This window comes from Mytilus trossulus, chromosome 7, assembly GCF_036588685.1.
Source record: "Mytilus trossulus isolate FHL-02 chromosome 7, PNRI_Mtr1.1.1.hap1, whole genome shotgun sequence".
Classification (NCBI taxonomy): Eukaryota; Metazoa; Mollusca; class Bivalvia; order Mytilida; family Mytilidae; genus Mytilus; species Mytilus trossulus.
This window is the reverse complement of record NC_086379.1, coordinates 11,442,812-11,470,233: the sequence shown is the minus strand read 5'-3', so window position 1 is coordinate 11,470,233 and position 27,422 is coordinate 11,442,812. Positions and strand designations below refer to the sequence as shown.

At 31.6% G+C, this 27,422-nt stretch overlaps 1 long non-coding RNA gene across 7 annotated transcripts; it reads left to right on the top strand.

Annotated features, from left to right (window-relative positions):
* The first annotated feature begins 3,332 nt into the window (after positions 1-3,332).
* LOC134724633 (uncharacterized) lies at positions 3,333-18,312 on the top strand. 7 transcript variants are annotated; one of them, XR_010108464.1, is made up of 9 exons: positions 3,333-3,548; positions 4,031-4,128; positions 9,817-10,011; positions 11,193-11,267; positions 12,693-12,783; positions 13,229-13,263; positions 14,125-14,197; positions 15,958-16,075; positions 17,259-18,312. It is a non-coding gene; the product is annotated as an uncharacterized LOC134724633 (long non-coding RNA). The 7 variants fall into 7 exon arrangements; XR_010108466.1 differs by lacking the exon at positions 3,333-3,548 and adding an exon at positions 3,567-3,838; XR_010108467.1 differs by lacking the exon at positions 3,333-3,548 and adding an exon at positions 3,840-3,895.
* The last annotated feature ends 9,110 nt before the right edge of the window (positions 18,313-27,422 follow it).

Genomic DNA, 27,422 nt, shown 5'->3' with positions numbered 1-27,422 from the left:
GGACCAAAATATAAACGGGGCATGAAAAGAGTTTGGAGAATAAAATCAATCACCTTTTCGTGTTTTTTTTTCTCTCGTTTTTTTCTTCTTGAAATTTTGTTCAGAAAATTCACACTTTTTCTATTAAAGAATCTTAATTCAAATTTTTGGTAATTGCATGTTTGCGGTTCAAACCTTGAAGACCTTAAACTTATTCGTTTCACCTTAGATTTTTTTATATACGTATTTTTCACACATCGCTCCAAAAATGCATAATTTTCGTTTTGAGTAAAGATAAAAAGTTTCATTTCAGCATCGCCAATTAAAAAATATCCTTTTATAAATGATTTGTCTCTTTATGATTTTGAGTAACTGTATGCATACTAATATACTTGGATGTTCTATAGGTACAATAAATGTATTAGTTTGAGAAAGTTTTATTTGTGTCTTGAAAGGTTTCGATTTTTATATCGTCGAAGGACAAACATATACATGTAATATGGTGTTAGTTAGTAAGTTTTCCCCAACATACAGTTTTCACTAAGTAGCTTACAAACCAATGAAAATCAATTTAAAAAAGAAAACCAGCATCAACCACCGTTCCTAATATATAAATATATATATATTGTTGCCGCTTTAACACATTCCCCATTTCCTTTCTCAATTTTTAATTTATTTTATATTTTAATTTCACTTGTTACCGATTCATTCTATTTTTTTTAAGAATGTTAAACTTCAAATACATTTAATTCACTCAATTTGAGTATTCAGGAAAATATATAATTGAACTTTGTTCAATATGGTAAAAACTGCAAAATATCATTGTAAATAGTAGACGCAATTTTCTGAATAAAACATTCGACTTAGTTTCTTTATAATTTCGAAATTCATAAACGAACATAAACAGAAAGGATTGTTATAAATCATGTCATAATAGCTTGGGAAATAAGCATCAAACTGGGAGTCTGCAATGATTATTGTAGATGATTATGGCAAGCCAACGTGGACAAAAAGACCAATTTTCTAATATTAAAAAATCATTTTCTAATATTAAAAAATCATTTTCTAATATTAAAAAATCAATTTGCTATATTAAAAAATCATTTTCTAATATTAAAAAATCATTTTCTAATATTAAAAAATCATTTTCTAATATTAAAAAATCATTTTCTAATATTAAAAAATCATTTTCTAATATTAAAAAATCGTTCATTCTTTTCTAATATATTTTTTTTTAATATTAGAAAATAGTTCTTTTCGTCCACTTTGGCTTGCCATACATGCTTTATTATTAATTGTTGTATATGTTGTTTTTACATGTAGTTCAGCTGTTATTGTTTACTAGCAATATATTTTCAAACGAAGAAAAAAGTAAAATCACAAAAATACTGAACTCAGAGGAAAATCAATTTGGAAAGTCCATAATCACATGGCAAAATCAAAAAACAAAACGCATCAAAAACGAATGGACAAGAACTGTCATATTCCTGACTTGGTACAGGCATTTTCAAATGTAGAAAATGGTGGATTAAACCTGGTTCTATAGCGCTAACCCTCTCACTTTAATAACAGTCTATCAAATTCCGTTACATTTACATGATGCGTTAAATAAACAGTCACAATCAATAAAATAGTCAAAATATGGGAACATCAGTCATCATCGTATAACAATTTAACAGGACACAACAACATCTACTATCTACGAACACATGGATTGATTTGAGTGTCTGACGTCAGAAAATTATATACGTCACATAAATGTGTCGTTCAATGTGAATACAATAGTTATCAAAAGTACCTGGATTATAAACAATTTTAAATTTTACATAGGCAATGAGCGCAGACAGGGTTAAAAAATCAAAAGTATGTAAGAATAAATTACAGAAATCAAACTAGTCCAAAAGTTATACATAGAATTTATGAGAATCCAAAACTTTTAAAAGGAACAATTTAACAGGACACAAAAACCTATCCACGAACACATGGATCTACTTGAGTGTCCGACGTCAGAAAAATTATATACGTCACATAAATTTGTCGTTCAATGTGCATACAAACAATTTTAAAATTTACATAGGCAATGAACGCATACAGGGTTAAAAAATCAAAAGTATGTAAAAATAAATTACAGAAATAGACCGAGATTCAAACTAGTCCAAAAATTATACATAGAATATATGAGAATCCAAAACTTTTTAAAGGGAACAATTTAACAGGACACAATAACATCTACTGTCTAAGAACACATGGATTGATTTGAGTGTCTGACGTTAGAAAAATTAAATACGTCACATAAATTTGTTGTTCAATGTGCATACAAACAATTTTAAAAATTTTTCATAGGCAATGTACGCATACAGAGTTAAAAAATCAAAAGTATGAAAGAATAAATTACAGAAATAGACCGAGATTCAAACTAGTTCAAAAGTTATACATAGAATTTATGAGAATCCAAAAATTGTCAATTCCACTACGCCATTGATTGATTTTGACGTTTGTGGTTCAACGTATATAGTAATTCATAATAGAAATATATCATAATGACATATTATAGACAAATATCATACTGACGGGATCTTTTAAAGTACAGAGTCACGTTATAAGCACAAAAGAAATACAAAGAGTCACATATACAAAACAAATCACCAAAAAATGAAAGCCAATACAAACACATTGACGAGATGTATAAGTACTGAGCCACGTCAAACGGATATCACAACACGTTTTTTTTTATGAATAATTGATTGCACTCATCACACAAACAATGCGAAACTGAAAAAGGTTTTTTTTGTAAATAGATTGACGGAGCTAATAATTTAATATTTTAAGTTATTTGCATACGGTATCAGTTGCTTTCATTCAATATGAAATTAAATGATGGAATTCGCCTTACAGACACTTAACTCAAGTGCCATTTAGCATTTACACGAATTGAACATTTACTGTAAAGTGTATATCCTATAAAAGTATTTAGATATCTCCGCTATTGCATTGTAACCCATAATTACCGGAAACAGCAACAGAAAAAATCTAAAAAATCGCCCACAAAACATTTAAAAATGGAGGTGGAAGAATTGAATATAAACGGCCCGCTGAGGAAAGATGACGGTGGCACTGAAGGGTTATGCACAATTCCACCCCATCCTATACTTTTTAGCTTTTAATATAAGAAATATATTAGGTTTTTTAGTCTTCTTATATAACTAACAAAGTAAGACCGTGAGACCGTGCGGTCTAACAAATTTCTGATAATATCGTTAACAAAAACTTAACAGTGCGATTAACCAATCGCTAACGTTAACATATAATACCATAGTGCTTTGAAGTCTAGCAAGTACGGTCTAACAAAATCTTTTAGTACTGATAACAAATTTTAAAAAAATAAACCAATCGCTGATCATTATTGATCCTCCTGACATCATTGCTATCTTCGCCATCTTTGTTACAGAAAATTATTTTCAAAGATCTTATTTATTTTTATAAGTCCATGAAACAAAACAGAAATATCCAGATGACATTCAGATGACATTCAGATTGGTCATAGTAATCAGCTGGAAATTATATTGAGGGTAATGAAATCATTTTTAGAAATGTTCAGTAAACGACACAAGTTTTCCCGATGTACTCCGGGTTTTACATCAGTGTTGTTTGCAACGCCGTATCCTTCAATTTCATTGAAGACATCAAGCGAACATAAACTTGAACGGTGTATGATGTGCTTGCAAAAGTAAAAAAACAACGTACATAAACGCCAACGTGTACATAGAGATTTTCATTGAAAAGGTGTACTCCGGAATTATTCCGCTTTTGACTCCATTTTATATTTTTATTTGAGCTCTCTACGTTTGAGGTAGCAAAGGTATACACATGAATACAAAAACGAAAAAAAGTTTCTTTTTTTCTCTCTTTTGAAATGGTAATATACGCTGTTAAAATATATAAACATGCAGATTTGTAGTACCTATTGCAAGATTGCAATATTTTTAAAAATTGTTACATAAAAAAGTAAGCAAATTCAGTTCTAGAATTAATAGATTAAATTAAACTACAGGGACTTCGGCTTGTCAACTAAAATCACCACGGACCTGCTAGAGCACTAGATTTTTCATTACAGAAGAAGTTTAAGAACTGAATCGTTTCTCTATAGAGGTCAGTATTTAGTGGCAATCTATTTCCGTCTTGGGTTATGTATCTGGTCCACAGGCACTTGTTTCTATCCATGGGAAGACCCACTGTCAAATATATTTACGTAAATATACCGTTTGATAGTGGGTCTTCGCATGGATAGAAACAAGTACCGTGATCTGGTCTATAAAAAATATTTTGCCACAATTTTGTATTTTTTTAGTCTATTCATGAATTAGATAATGTGTCTGGTGTGATTTTTTTTACCACTGAATTAATCACCAATCAAACCATATGTATAAGAGGGGGGATAGGACCTTTATCAGGACTCCGGGATCGGGTGTTTTTAACCTCAGGATTTTGGGATTGACCCTTTCAGGATCGGGGAATTCCTTTTTCGAATTTCGGGACCTCAGGATTTCGTGTTTTTAAGCCCGGGATCTCGGGATGAGGTATATTTTAGCCCGGGATTTCAGGATCAGGACCCCTTCTACCCCCTCTCATATAAATGGATAGAATTTTAAAAAATATCTGGAACCTGAATCCAAAGACAGAATGAATAAATAAATATAAATATTACTTTTTTATGCATCCCATAAAAATACATATATATTGGCGGGACTAGACACTAACTAATTGTAGCTGATAATCAGTGATTTTATTGTCGTTCCATACATAGGTAATAAAGATACAATACGGTACCAAACATGTGTTAAAAAACATATTCACTATTACATGTATTATCTTAATTATTTCCGATAATATCAATAAAATGTCTTTCAAACTAGTGATGCCAGCATATCAAACTTATAGTATGTCACTTTAAATTTGTTATTATCACATTCATTTTATCACAGAATGCAAACAGGGTAATTAAAAAACGGCGCTGATTGCAGTCCAAATTCAAAAACATTATAGAACTTTTTATAAATCACACTTATTTTGGACATTTTATATCACAAAATATATCTAATTAATTTTATGATAAAACTTTAGAACTATGTGGTCAATGTATAGCCTCAGCATTTCCAACATTTTTTTCTATAAGAATACGCCACCAAAATCCATTAATCTCCAAGTCTTGGAAATCTGGTGGACCGTGGAGTCCAAGATTTTGTCAACATTATACTGAAGAGTCTATCAGATTCATTTCCTATTAAAATACATTGTTCCCAGACCACTGCAGCTGCCTGCTGGTAAAAGTGGTCTCTAACTTTTACTGTTGTCACATAATAAAATTGAGAATGGAAATGGGGAATGTGTCAAAGAGACAACAACCCGACCAAAATAAAAAATCACAACAGCAGAAGGTCACCAACAGGTCTTCAATGTAGCGAGAAATTCCCGCACCCGGAGGCGTCCTTCAGCTGGCCCCTAAACAAATATATACTAGTTCAGTGATAATGAACGCCATACTAATTTCCAAATTGTACACAAGAAACTAAAATTTAAATAATACAAGACTAACAAAGGCCAGAGGCTCCTGACTTGGGACAGGCGCAAAAATGCGGCGGGGTTAAACATGTTTTTGAGATCTCAACCCTCCCCCTATACCTCTAACCAGTGTAGAAAAGTAAAAGCATAACAATACGCACATTAAAATTCAGTTCAAGAGAAGTCCGAGTCTGATGTCAGAAGATGTAACCAAAGAAAATAAACAAAATGACAATAATACATAAATAACAACAGACTACTAGCAGTTAACTGACATGCCAGCTCCAGACTTCAATTAAACTGACTGAAAGATTATGATTTCATCATATGAACATCAGGCACAATCCTTCCCGTAAGGGGTTTAGTATCATACCATCATAACATATATGAGAAGAACATAACCCGTGTCATGCCAACAACTGTTTTTAGAATAAATGTGTTTAGTTCCGACGCAAAGACCTTATCAGTGACTCAATATTAACGCCAAAATATGCAATCTTTAATGACTTGACAACAGTATCGTAATTATATCCCTTCTTAATAAGTCTATTCAAAGGTTTTGTAAGTTTATGAGGTGAATACTGACACCTTTGTGCTTTATAAAGAATATTTCCATAAAAAATTGGATGTGAAATACCTGAACGTATAAAAAGTCTGCATGTTGAGCTATATTTACGAATGATGTCTTTATACCGATGATAAAATTTAGTAAATGTTTTGACTAGTTTGTGATATCGAAAACCCTGGTGTAATAATTTTTCAGTAATACATAAATTTCTCTCGTTAAAATCTAAAACATTGTTACATACACGAGCGAACGTCACCATCTAAAAACGGATAATTAACGATAGGAAATGAAAAATCATCCCTTTTATCATAAATTTTAGTATTCAGCTTTCCGTTAGTGATAAAGATATCAAGATCGAGGAAAGGGCAGTGGTCATTGTTAGTATTAGCTTTATTTAAAGTGAGTTCACCAGGATAAATTTCATTAATATACATACTGAAGTCGTCATTATTGAGAGCCAAAATATCATCCAAATATCTAAAAGTATTATTAAATTTGTTTATCAGATGTTGTTTTGATGGGTCTTTGCTTATTTTTGTCATAAATTGTAACTCGTAACAATACAAAAAGAGGTCCGCAATAAGTGGTGCACAGTTAGTCCCCATTGGAATTCCGATAATCTGACGATACACGGAATCCCCAAAGCGAACAAAAATGTTATCTAGTAAAAATTCAAGGGCATATATAGTATCAAAGCATGTCCAATTAACATAGTTTTTTTGTTTATTGCTACTAAAAAATGACCTAAAAGAGTTTGAACATATATATTCACATTCTGATTTTTTGAATGCCCGTTTAATTAGATGTGTGAATTTTTTCTTAATGAGAATGTGAGGCAATGTGGTATACAGGTTAGAAAAATCAAAACTTTGAACAGATTCAAAATCACCAATATAAGCATGCAATTTATCAAGTACTTCCAACGAGTTCTTGACACTCCAAAAGTAATTTATTCCACTATTTTCGAAGGCCTTATTTGAACAATTTATTATAAGGTTTTTAATTGTACCAAGTGTGCTGGTAAGAATAATAGACAATTTAGTAGTTGAACAATGGCTTGAAGACGAAATAAATCTATATTTGTAAGGGGTTTTGTGTAGCTTCGGAAGCCAATACATAGTTGGAACTTTCATTGTATTTGGCTCTGCTTGTAAAGCGGTGGCTAAAAGTTTATGTTTGTTACAGATTTCGTTTTATGAAAATGGAGTCAGTTGGAATGTTGGTGAATTTGTGATTTCCTTTTTCAGAACCTCGATGTAAAATTTACGTCAAACAATAATAATATTATTAGCAGCTTTATCGGCCGGGACAAAAACAAATTCCTTGGCTAGTTCTTTTAGTTTATGTTTGATACGAGAAATAGGTTTATTGTGGTTATTGTTAATAGTAAAATGTTCTTTAAAATGTTGAATACGTATATCAACTATCTTCATTACTGAATTAAAAAAAGAGTCCAAAGATTTTTTGTCAGCTTTTTCCCGTTTTATCCATTTCATACAGTAAGTAAGGAGTGAGTCGTGGATGATATTACGACACTCATTCCAATTAATAATTGACGGGGGACGATATTTAGGTCCTTTACTGAGAAATGATTTTAACTCTCGGTCTTGAACGATGTTAAGATCTCCTGTTATAACATGGGAAATGGGTCCATAAATATATTCGGAATTACTGCAATTACATGAAGTAGGTGTATTTTCACTGATATTAACATCTTTACACAATTGACTATAATTAAACACAAATTTCCGGGTAGATTTCTTGTAAATATAACAAATAAGAGGTAGCTCAGTATTGTCAAAATATCCAGGAATTTGTTCTTTAACAGAATGGTCGTTAAATATACCGGCAATATTTACAAAATCAAAGCCTTTGTTGACATACTTAATTTTAATAAAATGTTTTTTATGATCTTCAGGGCGATCAATTTTGGGAAATAATGCAAACATGCAATTTTTTCACCCAATTTCAAGTTTTTGAAGTTTTTTTACCATAAATTATTCTTCCATATGTATTAAATGTACTTTAAATGTAAAGAAAAGTTACAAAAAGCATTCCACATGATTATGAGTATAAAATGTAAGATTAAAGATTATTTAGAGTCGATTTAGGCGGTAGCACATATTTTAATACATATAAAAATTCATACAGAAGCTATGAGAAATTGAAATTTGTTATTTTTTGTTCATTTCTATGCTAGGATGTTATGATACAAGAAGTCTAATTGCACAAATACTCTTGCATTCAACTTTTTTTGCAGACAGCATGGTCTAATGCACAGTTTTTTTTCACTTTTCAAGGAAAACTTGCATGCAGTTTTAGTCTAAATTGGCATATATATTTGAACCACTAACTATTCTAAAGAAGACTGCTTTTTTATAGATTTAGTGAAATATTTATGATGGACTACAGATTTTATGTACAAAGCTCTTCACATTTCACATACAATGTACATGAAACAGGCCGTTTAACCAGGGCCATGAATAAAACATATTTTGCACATTTTTCTGTGAAAATCTACTTTTCTCTAGATTCGGAGTTCACCTAATGGGTAATAGAATTTGAATTGAGCTCAGAAACACAAATATCAAAACATAAAAAGCCTTCAAATAAAAAGTCAGCATGCCTGTAACCCATAAACATGGAAACTGCTTTAAACTGCTTATTTAGCCGTAAAATGACAGAATTTCTATCAAACACAGATTTAAATCCTTTACTTTTATTGAGACCAGTAAACCATTCAGGGAAGTTGCCAAAGTACAGAATCTACATTTACTGATTTCATCTCTTAGGCCAGAGAAGAGTTATTTCGTAGTGCATTTTCTTTTAGACAATACATTGTACATTCAAATTAAAAAAAATCGCACTTGTTCAATCTCAAAAAGATTTTACAGTGTAGTGTACTACTATTGGGACAAATAAAGCAAAATTAAAGAAACTTATACCAGCTCTCTAACTCAAAATATTGACAATTCTGTGTTAAGGGTGTCTAAAATTCAGTTTGACAGCTTCAGACATACTAATTTTTTCCCTTTTCCACTGGACCAAATCACTACTTAACATAAAAATTCAGCACCCAAATTTTTTATCATGTAATTTCATCCCCTTACTTAATATTTCATGCATAAAATGTCAAGAAATAAATTAGAAAAGGGTATGAAAAAAATTGGCAAGTAATACACTGTTCACACTAGGGAATATATATATGTGGACAACGAACATCAAAGAACAATAACTGTGTCCTCGCACCAATTGCTAAACCTCTTTTCTAGTCTCTAACTTTAATTTGTCTCAACAAATGTTATAAAACTTATACACTGCTTATTACAACAAAACACAGATTAAGTTCAAATTTGACTTTTTTCACTGTTTCTGGTCTTGAGTTACAATTATTTATGCTCCATTACTGTGGATTCATTATTATTCGTTGGATACCAATTTTCGTGGGTTTCGTGGATACAGGTGAACCACGAATTCATATGTTCAACGAATTACAAATTTTCTTTAGGCTTTGTACATAGAAATCAGCAAACAACGAATTCAGATATCCACGAAAATGTTGAATTTCTTCAATCCACGAAAATTGATATCCACGAAAATAAATGAATCCACAGTATTATAAAATGGAAAAATATCCAAATCTATGGTGGATCTAAAAAACTTTTTTTTAAGGATTATATTTATTTATATATATGATTTACAAACTTCAGAAAAGGTTGAAAAGCATTTTAATTTGAGGATATTCCAACCTGAAGCAAGTTGTACCAATGTTAATGATGGAAGACCCTGTTAGAATACTGTGCATACCTGGGGCTAAAACTTAATCAAAGATGACCTATGCTGAAGTGTTGAGACTTGCTATGCATGTAACAGGAGACCAAACTGAGACCACCTTTGATATAAAGGTATGAAAATGATGTCTATTATTATAAGAATGAATGGAATATATTCCAGTTGAATGTGACTTTTTTTTATATCCCCTAGTCCCTACAAACAAAGTTTTGGGAGATACATAGAAATCCCTATATCATCCATCTGTAATTTTTGCAAGTGCAACCCCTTAGATCTGCTGAAATTGATGACATTACACAGTAAAACATAGGGCTCCTTATCAGCGAGGTGTATAGGCGAGTTAGGATAGTCGAGTTATGAAGGGCAAGATATGAAAGACCAATTGCAAGTAACAAAAATAACATTTTTCTCTAATTTCTTAAGAATTATATATACAGTCATATATATATAATATATATACAGTGAGTGAATCTTAAAATGGTTGTGGCGTCTGATTTTGTAATCAAAATTTTTACATTTACTTTACATTTAATAAACAAAGCATAGATGTACCCAAACTTAGTTATACATTGCATCAGGAAGGGTCCCGGTATTTTGATTGCAGAATTTGAAAAAGTTATGTGATAATTATTTATAAGAGGCCATATACATGTATGTTGGAAAGTCATGCACACATAAAATTCTTTCATGAGAGTGACATTGTTCATTTTTCTAAAATAAAACGGGATACACTGTAGAGTATACTGTTCTGAACAAATCAAGCATAAGAAAATTAATCATGTAGACAAATAAAATAAACTTGCAAATTGCCAGAACAAATATTGCCTCTACAGCTGCCCCAAAAAGACCACTCTTAATGAAATTTGCAGCAGAAGAGGTGTTTTACATATAAGTGCTATAGTTTTAGTTACTATCTCTCTTTAAGTTTAAAATGACACTCACAGTGTTGTCTATGAATTTAATAATCATGATGATAATTAAATTACAAGCCATCCTCAGTATTTCAAAAGGCTATCTGTTTCTATGGAAAATAAACATACTTTGTGTAGAGATTACATTTTTATTACATGACACTCAGACTCAGATGAACAACATAAAGATGATCGAATCAACAATACTGTATACAATTCTATAAGCAATCATCCTTCAAAAATGTTAAAGAGATACACCCAAAAAATATAAAAATAGTTTTCCCCACATATCACATGAATGAATAATTATATCTTAAAAATAAAATATATCATATTTTTGTTATTGGTTAATAAAATTCATTTTATTGGAATTTTGTTTACAGTGTATAGAAATGAAGAAATCAATGGGAGCCCCTGCCAAAAGGAGGAGTGTTGTTACAGAATATAAGTTCCCAATGGTAAAACTATTCTGGAATATTATTTCCACAAGAAGAACTATTATTGTATAGCAATATAATATTTCCCACAGAAAGTAACCAAAAGTTAGCGTGCAATAAATTCCATTATTGCACTAGTGCAATAAATCTTCAAAATTCATGACGTCATCAAAGACAAAAACTCAGTTCAAACCAATATTTACTTTCAAATATTATATTGCTATACAATAAAAAGGTTATTGCATGAATATTGGGGAATATTGTCCCTCGTAGATCATATATTGCACTCACAAGCTTGTGCAATATAAAATTCTACTCGGGACAATATTCCCCAATATTCATGCAATAACCCTATATTACAGTAGGTGTTCCTAACGAAATAAATAGTATCAAATATTTGTTCCAACAGGTACAGGTATTATGACATTGTTTATAATAAAGTTTCAACTGGAACTTCTGTTAGGTGGAACAAATTCACATTGACAGAGTGCCTTCAGATGAGATTGGTAGAAAAAAGAAAGAAAAAACAGTTTTCATATTATTTTGAATAGTATGACTACAAATGATATTATTCCATAAATTCGTTTTACACCAGCTTCATGCATGGTAAATGTTTGAACGTCTATACATTTTCGAAAATAAAGTGCTTATATAATCTTTGATGAAAAAAGAAATGCTGTATTTTGATTCCTAAATATTGAATGTTAAATAACTAATCCGCGAAAATTCAAACTTTATTCTTAATTCTTAACTTATAAATATCAGGGTTGGTCATTGATGCATTACTCTTTATGTGTTTATCTTTTCTTTCGCTCCATTATGAATTATTTTATTTGTAATAAAATTTACAAAGGGCTTCTCCAGAAAAAAATACAAAAAGGTTTGAGTTGGCATCTATAGTCTATACTATTAAACGAGAAGACCTCATTCTATGTGTAGCTTCTCTTCCTTCCACAATAAATTAATCCTCATGCCTCTGTGTTCTATAGGTATTATGCATAGTGGCATTTGTCATCTATTCTTTTTCATTCAGTTTGGGTTATTTAGGAGAAAAACGAAAAATAAAGGCGTACGGATATGGTTTCAGTCGTCAGACAAACTTGTTAGTCATCTAAGACTTTAATTTAATAAGAGTACTTGGGGATAGGACAGTAATTTTCTCGCCGATGGAGACTCTCTATATAATAAAGCAGTGATCGCCGTGGAGAAGAAACTCCTGTTCATAAATTACTTTTGGACACAACATATATATTTTACATCACATGATAATACATTGATATAATTTTGAAGAAGACTCACTTACACATGAGCCGTAAAAAAATAACTACCAACAAAATTACTTAATAATTGTACAACTACTGTAATTCCTTATCTTTTAGTTTAAAACTGTTGAATGTTTTAGTACCTTCATCTCATATTTGATACATTGCATTATTTATTTTTTAGAAACAGGGTATAGATGAGTGATCTAGTGTTTGAGTTCACTGAGGATGTGGCTGTCATCCTAACAAACAAAGGTTTACATAGTATTTATCAGGTATTGTTGTATATGGCTGATATATATGAATATATATATATTGAACTGCATAAATATCAGATCTCTGCATTTCCATCCATTAATAGTGTTGCTTCCAAAATCACATAAAGAATATATTTAGACTCCATTACAATGTATCTTGAATGCATTTATTTAACTATATATGCAGTGTAATGCAAGACATATTTCTTAATGTGAGAAACAGACAACAGCTAGCTACAAACATGAAAAAATAGATTTAATTTTCTAAGGCTTATCACATTTATTGAATGATCAACTTACAATAAAGAATGGAAAGGGGTAATGTGTCAACGAGACAACAACCCAACCAAAGAGAAGAAAACAGCCCAAGGCCACCAATAGGTCTTCAATGTGCATTTTTTATTCTTATGAGCAAAAAATAAATAAGAATTTATATGCTTATGCCTTCATTTTTTTTTTGTAGGCAACATTCAGACAGTCAGATATTCTACATTTCGGGTTAGTTATATATATGCACATTCAGAATTCATCACACCATTTGAAAATATGGTAAATTACTTAAAGGATGTTTTCATCTCCTTTTCAAAATATCAAGCTTTTCATCAAACTGGTAAATATTGATATGTGATTAATAAAGAACAAAAGAGCAAAAAACAATTAATTACTGTCTTGTTTGTGCTTTTTTTGTTTGTTTGAGATATATCATGAGATATAGGCTATTGAAAATTTGTGGGGAAAATTATCTCTTGAATTTCGATATCTTAATCATTGACAAGTCTTACTTTCCAAACACTATAATAATTACAAAATGCTAGGAAGCTAAAATTACAAGAATTCAAAATTTGTACAAATGACTTCTTTCCAGAATGTTAAAGATTCTGAAAAGAAAAATGAATGTTGCATTTTTGTCTTCAATTGGATAGAACTATAGAGGAATTACAAAATCTGACAAAATTTAAAAACTTGACTAGTGAACATCTTTGATTAATATGGATTTAATTCTGCTGAATGGTGTTATTTAAATTTGAACTTAAGGAAAATTGATATACACTAGAATACAGGGGTTCAAATTTAGGTTGGTTCTAAGTCCATGACCTTCCATTTACGGATTAAAACTATCCCACAGGTAGTTTGTTGCACCCAATGTACTTGCCTATATTTGCAGTTTAAGAAAATTACAAAAACATTTTGATCAAAAGAATGAAAATTTGGATCTTTATTTGCCTAACGTGAATTTGAACTGTGGAACAAAAATACATACAGTTTTCAACAAGCATTTAATTCATTTGTTTTCAATTCATCATATAAAAAAATTATGTAGAGTGGGTGGTTAATTCAATACGATTTTCTTTTTATTAGATACGGAATAAAGAAATTGCTGTTGAGGAAGAGAGAAGTTTCTGTGACGAGATTGATACACATAGAGCATTTGGTAGTGTATAATAACAAGTTAACATTTTTTTTTAATTGGAAACAATAAATAACATGGCTTCTAAAACGGTCATATATTCCTTACACATGAAATTTGTCCAGACATTGTATGTCTGGGATAAGCATGATACCTTCATCTACTTTTCAGCTTTCTTAAGAGACGGTCATATTAATACAATTCACCAAAACATTTGGAAGTTCCTACATGTCAGCTGTTTACATCTAATTTCTTTTTTCAAAAAGATTAAAGTTATTAGAAATATGTTAGTAAATGTTTTATAAATATGATTTGATAAAAAAAATTAAAAGGTCATTAAAACAACATTTGATCTTGTCAGTATGTGTGCAGGTGGGAAATTTAATAATCTATCAATGCTCATCAAAAATGCTATTAAAATTATCATTGATACGTTTATCTAACTTTCATTTCTAGTATTTTGATGATGAAATAATGTGGAAAGAGCTACTTTTACTCATTCGTGCTTTATAAATGCACATGGATTTTACGTATCCATATCTGGTCCATGTTTTATCATTGTCAAGTCAACATCTGGTACATGTATTACCAAATATGTTTTTCAAAATGAAAATATAGTTTTTGATAATGTTATTTTGCACAAATAAAGAGTCTAAGGCAGAATTCAGTACACTGATGTTGCTCACTTCAAATGATGAACTGTCAGTTTAGCACTTTACGCCAGAACATTGAATTTATTTCAAAGTAAAGTTTGATATCTGTTTTTTTTTTAATTGTCAATCATTGGTTATATGATGGCCAACTGATTACCATGGTTGTCTTTTGTTACATAGTCTTAAGAGATCTGTATACATGGTATAAGACACAAAATGTCCGGCTGGCTCAAATATTTTTTGGAAGCCCTGGTAAATAACAATATTTTTTTAAAACAAAATGTCATCATTTTCAATCTGACAACAGACTTATATTTTAAATTCAGTTTGAGGAATTATTCACATTTGCACAAACAAAATTTGTTGATAGTTTAAGACCCCTTTTTGGCCCCAAACTATAGCAGTTTTACAAAATTGTTGAAATGTAAACTTTCAGTTATTTATTGGACAGTAGAATGCATCTGCAACATAAATACTGGCTGTTCTTGACAATACAATGCACATACATCAGGTACTAGCACCACTGAAATCTTAACAATTCTAGCATTTTAGTCAAATTTTAGACGGTTTTCATGTAAAGCGAAAGTGGCCGCATTCGTGTTCATCCTTTATATAAAAATGTAAGTTGTATTTTATGATAATACAAAACATATATAAAGGTTGAGGATGAACACGGATGCGGCCACTTTCATTTTTGACAAAAAACATCTGAAAAGGTGACATTTTTCAGCATATTTGGTAGATTTTTCATATTTGAGCTTGAATTGGAACGTTTTTAATGACTAAATCAGTTGAAATCTTTCACAAAAACTATTAATTCAAATGAAATAGTTTTTAAAAAGTGGTAAAAATCTTTCGTCAGATGAACCTGAAATTTGAGGCCAAAATCAGCCCTTACCGGACCTATAAAAAAAATCTCAAACATGGTGATTGAAGTGCATGTTATATTATATAAATTATTGCAGTTCATCATCCACTCTTTATGTACTTTTAACTTGTTAAAGCAAACTTAAGTTTTAAAAAAAAAAAGATCTGAGAAAGTCAATCAAGTTAAAGATTGCAACTTAAAACTCTTTATCTCTTTTCTTTATCTATTGATATAAATATATATCTATGTGTATATTGTTTCAGAGTGTAATGAAGTTGTGAGTAGTATTTTAACCAAAAGAACATCTACCCTAACAACAGTGAAGATTAAAGGGATCAGTTGCTGTATGGTGATATTGAAAGAAATCCAGGACCTACAATGGTATCAATCACCCCAAAAAAATATTTTTTAAAACTGAAATTTATCTAGGATTATTTGATCTGAAAAAAAACTTTCAATATGAGACATGCATATAACAATTTCATTAAAATCCATTTTATTAAGGCATATTGGAAAATGTTTCAATTCATCTTGTGACTGTCATACAAGTGAGAAGTTAAGCTAGCTATAAAACCAGGTTCAATCCACCATTTTCTACATTAGAAAATGCCTGTACCAAGTCAGGAATATGACAGTTGTTATCCATTCGTTTGATGTGTTTGGACTTTTGATTTTGCCTTTTGATTTTTGATTTTCCTTTTTGAATTTTCCTCGGAGTTCAGTATTTTTTTATTTTTACTTTTTTTTTTTACATATTTTCATGGAGATTTAATGTTTTATTGACCAATGGAAAATCTGCTTAGTACTCTGGTGAAGTAAGGCAGACTGGATATGCTGCTCCAAACAGTTTCCCTGGGATTAATAAAACATTTGATCAATTCAAAATGGACATGAACAAAAAATCTACCTTAACTGCCTTCTCACAGTATTTTTTAGTTTGGTTTCCATTAAATTTCAAAACGAGAAGAGACTTTACTGGTATAGTTTTAATTTTCCAGATACAAAATCAAAAATAAATAATTCTGATATAATTGTTACATTGTACTGTATACTAAATTTATTGAAGATTATTGTTTTAAACCTCTTGCCTTGATATAATCGTGTCCGTATCCAACTTATTGAGTTTTTGAGGTGAATATAGATCTCACCCTGTCAGTCTGTCTGTCCATTAGAACTAAACACAAATTGTCCTATCAAATCAATGTAATTATCTGCCCTTTATTATAAAAGGGTATTTTTTTAATTAAATTTAAATATGCTTGATTACACTTAAATGTTTTGATAGTTGGATCTACCTTGCAAGCCAAAGATTTTCCAGTCGTTTAATAAATTATATTTGGTAAAATATTTTTAAACCAAAAAAAGGGTATTTTTTGCGACATGTCCAAACCAGAAGATTAGAAAAAGACACCATACCAACTTGAGTTTGATATATCACTGGGAAAGCCAGTCATCTTGTGGAAATGTAATATAAATAGTTCAAACTTTTTTTTTCTTTCAAATTGTTTATTTCAAAAATTAAACCAGATTTTGTGAATTTTACATGAAAGTAATTTTATTTTAGGTTTATGAAGACTTCTTAGAGCTTGCCATATAAGTGTCAACAATTTTAAAGAACAGAGAAGACTATTATTGCACTTAGTTTTGAGTTTTTGTTTTATATTTTATCACTATGATAGACTAATGTTAAATTCAGGAATTGTATTTTTCTGATATATCTGTTTTGTAATTACGTTTTACTCATTTTTAAATACGTTTGAGACGTTTTTTTTTATACCTTTTCCTACTTGAGTAGCATTGACAACTATTTTAAGTTTTTAGTAAGGTTACTTTCTTTGGGTTTTGTATTTTATAATATTAAGATGTCATACTTGAATACCTTGTAGTTATGAACTGTGTATTTTACTTCTTGATTCTTTGATATGTGTAGTATTATTCTCCCCCCCCTCCAATTATATTTAGTTTTGTAAAATATATTTTCCATAAGGCCTGTCAACAATGGATGCCTCTCTAGATAAAGATTAAATAATCTTGGCACACATTAAATATGAATTTCAAAAGAAAAAAATATGTATGAAGACTCCATACAAAACTACTTTGGAAAGTATCACTCCAGTGATTCTTCTGGTAAAATTCAGGTATGCTCTAAATCTCAGTTTTCATTGGGAACTTTCTTCATTGCATAGAGGATGCTTTATCATCTGTTTTATTATACCTAACAATGCAAGTGTTAAATGTTGGGAATACAGAAAGACAGACATAATGATTATGATAAGTTAACAAATAATTTTACTTCAAATATAATGAATATTTAAACTGGAATTGACTATTCACATGTTATGCTCATTGATTGTTGACATTATGTGTTGAAAAACAGAAATAAGTCAAAAGAATTACAAGACAGAAAGTCCAAAAGTCACAATTTATCAATTGATAATAAATTTGTTTGCTCTATAATAGAATAGAATGTTTCTAAAAATGTCGATTGAATTAGACTTTCTATAAAAAAAAATCTCTCCAAACCACATTGTGACCTCTTTTTATATATGATTTAATTGGTTACATGTTTGTCTATTTTGTTATATACTTTAATGTTATGCATGAAAAATATATTAACTGTATGCAAATAGGAAAAATTGAAAGTTTTATGATAATAAAAAAAAAAAATAATTAAACTTGTTTTGATTGATTTGATTTTATCCAATATGTATATTAAAAGAAAAGCTAGTATTTTATTGTTCAAATATTACAAATGGATTAGCCACAAGTTTTTCAACTTAGAAACGTCTTCTTCAAAAAGGAAACCTGTTCCAATAATTGATATGGCTTTTAAATATAATTTGCATCTTAAAGAAAATAATGGAGGAAAAGAAAGAAAACGAGAGAGACAATTGCTTCAACAGGATTATACTGTCATAATCAAAGTCACATTTCCTGTTTACACAAAGAATTGACTCAATTGAGTGTAATAAAATGCCTGAATTAGACTTAGCATATGTGAAATGATTTTATTATTAAATGATAACTTTACTATTCCCACCAAGTAAAACTAGATCAGGATACAATCTGTGTGAATTATATGGGTTTCTTAGAAATGATCTACATGTATACATGTATGAATTGTCTGTGATTCTTAGATATCGTCAGTATGTTATGTCTTTTTCAAAGATCTTGTCTGAATGTATTTTCCAATATTCAAACATACAGTGTGTATGCTGTTTCTGTGGTTATTAGATACATTCCAAGCAATATGTAATGGTTTTAAATTATGATAAATGACCATAAATTTTTCATGTTACAGGATAATTTTTCTGAAATATAAATTTTATATCTCAAAAGTTAGAAGACTTGGATGCTGCAGATACCATATTTTAAGATTTTTTTCTCTGTTAAATGTCCATGTCCATGTCCATGTCCTCAACCTCATTTTAATGGTTCAGCATCTGCTTATATGTTTGTCATTTAAATTTAGTATATACTATGAATAATAGGATGGATAACTATATTTGGTATATTGATTCCTTGCTATGTATACATTTCAGTTATACAGGTTTTTTTCTGACCTTTACCTCATTTTATGTTGAAAGTTGTGTGATTAGTTCCATTTCTAAAATACTGGAAGTAGTAGGTCAACTATATGTAATGATTGAAAGGGGTACATACATGTATCAGTCTGGCAGGTTTCATCTAACCTTGGTCTAATTTTCATGATTCATGAATGTCGGTCAGAATTTATCTGAAATGTGAATTGTCTGTGATACTTGCAGTGAAACCTTAATCTATAAAACTCATAAAATCAATGGTTAGTTAAAGATGGACAATGTAAGACAAATGTACATAGACCATTAGTAAAATATAGATAATGAAATATTTAAGGCATGTACATAAGACAATTAGTTAACTTTAGATGTTAAAATATATAAGGCAAATGAGATTTCTAGAAACAGTCTGTAGGTACTGTCTGCAGTTCTTATATATAGTCTGTAAGTATTGTCTGTGGTTCTTTGATGTAATCTGTAAGTATTTTCTGTGGTTCTTAGGTACAGTCTGTACATATAGTCTATGGTTCTTATATACAGTCTGTACATATTATCTGTGGTTCTTAAATAGTCTGTTTTTATTGTCTGTGGTTCTTAGATGTAGTCTGTAAGTACTGTGTATTGTTCTTAGATACAGTCTGTAAGTAAAGACTTTGGTTCTGATATATAGTCTGTAAGCATTGTCTGTGGTTCTTAGGTATAGTCTGTAAGCATTGTCTGTGGTTCTAAGGTACCCTCTGTATGTATTGTATGTGGTTCTTAGATGTAGTCTGTAAGTATTGTATGTGGTCCTTAGGTACAGTCTGTAAGTATAGTCTATGGTTCTTAGCTACAGTCTGTAAGCATTGTCTGTGGTTCTTAGGTACAGTCTGTAAGTATAGTCTGTGGTTCTAAGATACAGTCTGTAAGTATAGTCCATGGTTCTTAGATATAGTCTAAGCATTGTCTGTGGTTCTTGGATGTAGTCTATAAGTATTGTCTGTGGTTCTTATGTACAGTCTGTAAGTCTATGGTTCTGAGATACAGTCTGTAAGTATAGTCTGGTTCTTAGATTTAGTCTGTAAGTACTGTGCATGGTTCTGAGATATAGTCTGTAAGCATTGTCTGTGGTTCTAAGGTACCCTCTGTATGTATTGTATGTGGTTCTAAGTTGTAGTCTATAAGTATTGTATGTGGTTCTTAGGTACAGTCTGTAAGTATAGTCTGGTTCTTAGATATAGTCTGTAAGTACTGTGCATGGTTCTGACATATAGTCTGTAAGCATTGTCTGTGGTTCTAAGGTACCCTCTGTATGTATTGTATGTGGTTCTTAGATGTAGTCTGTAAGTATTGTATGTGGTCCTTAGATACAGTCTGTAAGCATTGTCTGTGGTTCTTAGGTACAGTCTGTATGTATTGTCTGTGGTTTCTTAGATACAGTCTGTAAGTATAGTCTATGGTTCTTAGATACAGTCTGTAAGCATTGTCTGTGGTTCTTAGGTACAGTCTGTAAGTATAAACTGTGATTCTAAGATACAGTCTGTAAGTATAGTCCATGGTTCTTAGATATAGTCTAAGCATTGTCTGTGGTTCTTGGATGTAGTCTGTAAGTATTGTCTGTGGTTCTTATGTACAGTCAGTAAGTCTATGGTTCTGAGATACAGTCTGTAAGTATAGTCTGGTTCTTAGATATAGTCTGTAAGTACTGTGCATGGTTCTGAGATATAGTCTGTAAGCATTGTCTGTGGTTCTAAGGTACCCTCTGTATGTATTGTATGTGGTTTTTAGATGTAGTCTGTAAGTATTGTATGTGGTTCTTAGGTACAGTCTGTAAGTATAGTCTGGTTCTTAGATATAGTCTGTAAGTACTGTGCATGGTTCTGAGATATAGTCTGTAAGCATTGTCTTTGGTTCTAAGGTACCCTCTGTATGTATTGTATGTGGTTCTTAGATGTAGTCTGTAAGTATTGTATGTGGTCCTTAGATACAGTCTGTAAGCATTGTCTGTGGTTCTTAGGTACAGTCTGTATGTATTGTCTGTGGTACTTAGATACAGTCTGTAAGTATAGTCTATGGTTCTTATATACAGTCTGTAAGCATTGTCTGTGGTTCTTAGGTACAGTCTGTAAGTATAGTCTGTGGTTCTAAGATACAGTCTGTAAGTATAGTTCATGGTTCTTAGATATAGTCTAAGCATTGTATGTGGTTCTTGGATGTAGTCTGTAAGTATTGTCTGTGGTTCTTATGTACAGTTTGTAAGTCTATGGTTCTGAGATACAGTCTGTAAGTATAGTCTGGTTCTTAGATATAGTCTGTAAGTACTGTGCATGGTTCTGAGATATAGTCTGTAAGCCTTGTCTGTGGTTCTAAGGTACCCTCTGTATGTATTGTATGTGGTTCTTAGATGTAGTCTGTAAGTATTGTATGTGGTTCTTAGGTACAGTCTGTAAGTATAGTCTGGTTCTTAGATATAGTCTGTAAGTACTGTGCATGGTTCTGAGATATAGTCTGTAAGCATTGTCTGTGGTTCAAAGGTACCCTCTGTATGTATTGTATGTGGTTCTTAGATGTAGTCTGTAAGTATTGTATGTGGTCCTTAGATACAGTCTGTAAGCATTGTCTGTGGTTCTTAGGTACAGTCTGTATGTATTGTTTGTGGTTCTTAGATACAGTCTGTAAGTATAGTCTATGGTTCTTGGGTACAGTCTGAATGTATTGTCTGTGGTTCTTATATGTAGTCTGTAAGTATTGTCTGTGGTTCTTAGATACAGTCTGTAAGTATAGTCTATGGTTATTAGGTACAGTCTGTATGTATTGTCTGTGGTTCTTAGATATAGTCTGTAAGTATTGTCTGTGGTTCTTAGATACAGTCTGTAAGTTTACTCTGTGGTTCTCATATACATTCTGTAAGTATTGCCTGTGGTTCATAGATGTATACATAATGGTTCTTAAACACAGTTTATATGCATGATTGGAATATTTGCCACTGGATTTAAATCGTTTATTGAACGGACAGAGACTAGCGGTTGAATAACCTAACTATTGTATTAATCGATAATATGATCTCGTCCTGAACATGAATGAAATATTTGTCACTGGACGTAAAACAAACATGAGACAGGGTTATAAGATGGATATGTAGACCCTACAACGATAAAAAAAAAAACAATGAGACACAGTTATACAAAATACATAAACACTATAACAACGTTCACACATGATAGGTATGGACCCTATATAACGTTCATACACTGATGAGACAGAGTTATTCGATGGGTATGAACCCTATATAAAGTTCATACACTAATGATACAAAGTTTTTCGATGGGTATGGACCCTATATAACGTTCATACACTAATGAGACAGAGTTATTCGATGGGTATGAACCCTATATAACGTTCATACACTAATAAGACAGAGTTTTTCGATGGGTATGACCGCTATATAACGTTCATACACTGATGAGACAGAGTTATTCGATGGGTATCGACCCTATATAACGTGCATACACTAATGAGACAGAGTTTTTCGATGGGTATGATCCCTATTTAACGTTCATACACTAATGAAACAAAGTTATGCGTTGGGTATGAACCCTATATAACGTGCACACACTATAGAGAAAGAGTTTTTCGATTGGTATGAACCCTATATAAAGTTCATACACTAATGATACAAAATTTTGCGATGGGTATGACCCCTATATAATGTTCAATCACTGATGAGACAGAGTTATTTGATGGGTATGAACCCTATATAACGGTCATACACTGATGAGACAGATTTTGTCGATGGGTATGAACCCTATAAAACGTTCATACACTAATGATACAAAGTTTTTCGATGGGTATGGACCCTATTTAACGTTCATACACTGGTGAGACAGAGTTTTTCGATGGGTATGAACCATATATAATGTTCAATCACTGATGAGACAGATTTTGTCGATGGATATGAACCCTATTAAACGTTCATACACTAATGATACAAAGTTTTTCGATGGGTATGGACCCTATATAACGTTCATACACTGGTGAGACAGAGTTTTGCGATGGGTATGACCCCTATATAATGTTCAATCACTGATGAGACAGAGTTATTTGATGGGTATGAACCCTATATAACGGTCATACACTGATGAGACAGATTTTATCGATGGGTATGAACCCTATAAAACGTTCATACACTAATGATACAAAGTTTTTCGATAGGTATGGACCCTATATAACGTTTATACACTAATAAGACAGAGTTTTTCGATGGGTATTGACCCGATATAACGTTCATACACTGATGAGACAGAGTTATTCGATGGGTATTGACCCTATATAACGTGCACACACTAATGAGACAGATGTTGTCGATGGGTATGAACCCTATATAACGTTCATATACTAATGATACAAAGTTTTTCGATGGGTATGGACCCTATATAACATTCAAACACTGGTGAGACAGAGTTTTTCGATGGATATGAACCATATATAATGTTCATACACTGATGTGACAGATTTTGTCGATGGATATGGACCCTATAAAACGTTCATACACTAATGATACAAAGTTTTTCGATGGGTATGGACCCTGCATAACGTTTGTACACTAATTAGACAGATTTTGTCGATAGGTATGGACCCTATATAACGTTCATACACTGATGAGACAGAGTTATTCGATGGGTATTGACCCTATATAACGTGCACACACTAATGAGACAGAGTTTTTCGATGGGTATGAAACCTATATAACGTTCATACACTAATGAAACAGAGTTATTCGATGGGTATGAACCCTATATAACGTGCACACACTATAGAGAAAGAGTTTTTCGATGGGTATGAACCCTATATAACGTGCACACACTAATGAGAAAGAGTTTTTCGATGGGTATGAACCCTATATAAAGTTCATACACTAATGATACAAAGTTTTGCGATGGGTATGGACCCTATATAACGTTCATACACTGGTGAGACAGAGTTTTGCGATGGGTATGACCCCTATATAATGTTCAATCACTGATGAGACAGAGTTATTTGATGGGTATGAACCCTATATAACGGTCATACACTGATGAGACAGATTTTATCGATGGGTATGAACCCTATAAAACGTTCATACAGTAATGATACAAAGTTTTTCGATAGGTATGGACCCTATATAACGTTTATACACTAATAAGACAGAGTTTTTCGATGGGTATTGACCCGATATAACGTTCATACACTGATGAGACAGAGTTATTCGATGGGTATTGACCCTATATAACGTGCACACACTAATGAGACAGATGTTGTCGATGGGTATGAACCCTATATAACGTTCATATACTAATGATACAAAGTTTTTCGATGGGTATGGACCCTATATAACATTCAAACACTGGTGAGACAGAGTTTTTCGATGGATATGAACCATATATAATGTTCATACACAGATATGACAGATTTTGTCGATGGATATGGACCCTATAAAACGTTCATACACTAATGATACAAAGTTTTTCGATGGGTATGGACCCTGCATAACGTTTGTACACTAATTAGACAGATTTTGTCGATAGGTATGGACCCTATATAACGTTCATACACTGATGAGACAGAGTTATTCAATGGGTATTGACCCTATATAACGTTCATACACTAATGAAACAGAGTTATTCGATGGGTATGAACCCTATATAACGTGCACACACTATAGAGAAAGAGTTTTTCGATGGGTATGAACCCTATATAACGTGCACACACTAATGAGAAAGAGTTTTTAGATTGGTATGAACCCTATATAAAGTTCATACACTAATGATACAAAGTTTTGCGATGGGTATGACCCCTATATAATGTTCAATCACTGATGAGACAGAGTTTTTCGATGGGTATGAACCATATATAATGTTCATACACTGATATGACAGATTTTGTCGATGGAAATGGACCCGGCTATAAAACGTTCATACACTAATGATAGAAAGTTTTTCGATGGGTATGGACCGTATATAACGTTTATACACTAATAAGACTTTTTCACTGGGTATTCCCCGATATAACGTTCATACACTAATAAGACAGAGTTTTTCGATGGGTATGAACCCTATACTAGTATAACGTTCATACACTGATGAGACAGAGGTATTCGATGGGTATGAACCCTATATAACGTGCACACACTGATGAGACAGAGTTTTTCGATGGGTATGAACCCTATAAAACGTTCATACACTAATGATACAAAGTGTTTCGATGGGTATGGACCCTATATCATGTTCATACACTGACGAGACAGAGTTATTCGATGGGTATGAACTAGGGATGTCAAAAGATCTGAAATTAAATACTCGGATACTCGGTCATGATACTCGAGTACTCGCGAGTACTCGGATGAATCTTAAACGTCTATTGAAAAGTTTAGATTTTAGGTGGGTTTTTGTTATCATTTTTCTTAAACATGTTAACGAAAGACAAACGTATTGCAAACATAGCTTGCTCTTCTGGTTTTTGTTGTGTCAATTAAACAATGAATTAACGACCGCCGTTTTTACAATAACCTATCATAATAGCAATTTTTGTTTGTGTACGTGTTCAAGAACAAAATTCCAACTAAATCAAGAATATTTGCATGAAGAGTCCGACAATTTAAAGTAGACAATATATGTATCATCTGTTCCTGAGGAGTTGGTAATTGTTATAATACATCTTGTCCATAAATTTGTTAACAACAATCTTGGACTTCAAATTACTTGTACCTGTACTTTTTTTTTTGCACTATCGTTGCCCGATTTTCGTTTTTTAACCATAAATTTGTCAGTTATTTTCAACTTTTGGGTTTGAATGTCACTCTCGTATTTTCGCCGATATTTAAATTGTAAATTAAACAATTATATTTAAGTTTCAAATACAGAGTAATTAAATTAATTTAAATGTACATCTCATACCAATTACGATTACGTAAAAGTTTTGATTAACAAACAAAGGTAAGTTTTTACGGCTTGTGATAAGTAAATTATTAATCCCGGAAAGTGTTAATCCGTGTACAAACACCGTTAGAAATGTCTGTAATCCGTTGCGTAGGGTTAACCGCAGGTTACTTTGTTCTTGTTTAGAAATATGATCTGGTCAACAATTTCAGACGAAATACTGTTTGCCTTTCTTTTCTTGGTTACAAGTTGTGCACATGAAAACATTTCCTCGTAAGGAAAGGACGTTGCTGGTACTACTAATCATCTCATGATAAAGTTAAACATATGTTTGTTGTTAATAGATCTTATTTAGAATTACGAAGGGGATATTTCAACAGAACTTAAGTAAGTGGAAATTTGAAGAGAACTACATGTATCTGAAGATGTGTAACAAGGAAACGAGTATCCGAGTACTAAAACTGTACTCGAGTACTCGGCCTTTCGATCGAGTACCCGAGTACTCGGGTACTCGTTGCCATCCCTAGTATGAACCCTATATAACGTGCACACACTAATGAGACAGAGTTTTTCGATGGGAATGAACCCTATATAACGTTCATACACTATTGATACAGAGTTTCTCGATGGGTATGAACCCTATATAACGTTCATACACTATTGATACAGAGTTTTTCGATGGGAATGAACCCTATATAACGTTCATACACTATTGATACAGAGTTTTTCGATGGGTATGGACCCTATATAACGTTCATACACTGATGAGACAGAGTTATTCGATGGGTATGAACCCTATATAAAGTTCATACACTAATGATACAAAGTTTTTCGATGGGTATGGACCCTATATAACGTTCATACACTAATGAGACAGAGTTATTCGATGGGTATTAACCCTTTATCTTACCTCCTATACATTTCTAGGAATATGATTGGTTAAAAGCGACCTCGTGGAGACCGTGTATATTCAATATTAGGTTAGTAGGGAGGCGGGGCTTATTTCAATATTAGGTTAGTAGTGAATTTGCGACTTAGGCACTGTTTGATTATTTCAAATATTGAAAGTTCTTTTTAATATTGTTATATCAAGGTTGTTTATTATAAATATCTATCGTTTACATTAGTTTTTTTTAGTGCATATCAATTGAAGTAGGTTTTTAAAATTGAAACCTGAACACTTTAATACAGAAATAAGGAGATGTGTTATGAAAGCAAATAAGACAACTTTAGTCTAAATTCAACACATAAAGATAGTCGGTAAGATAAATTCGTTACATAGTGTGCTAGTGACCT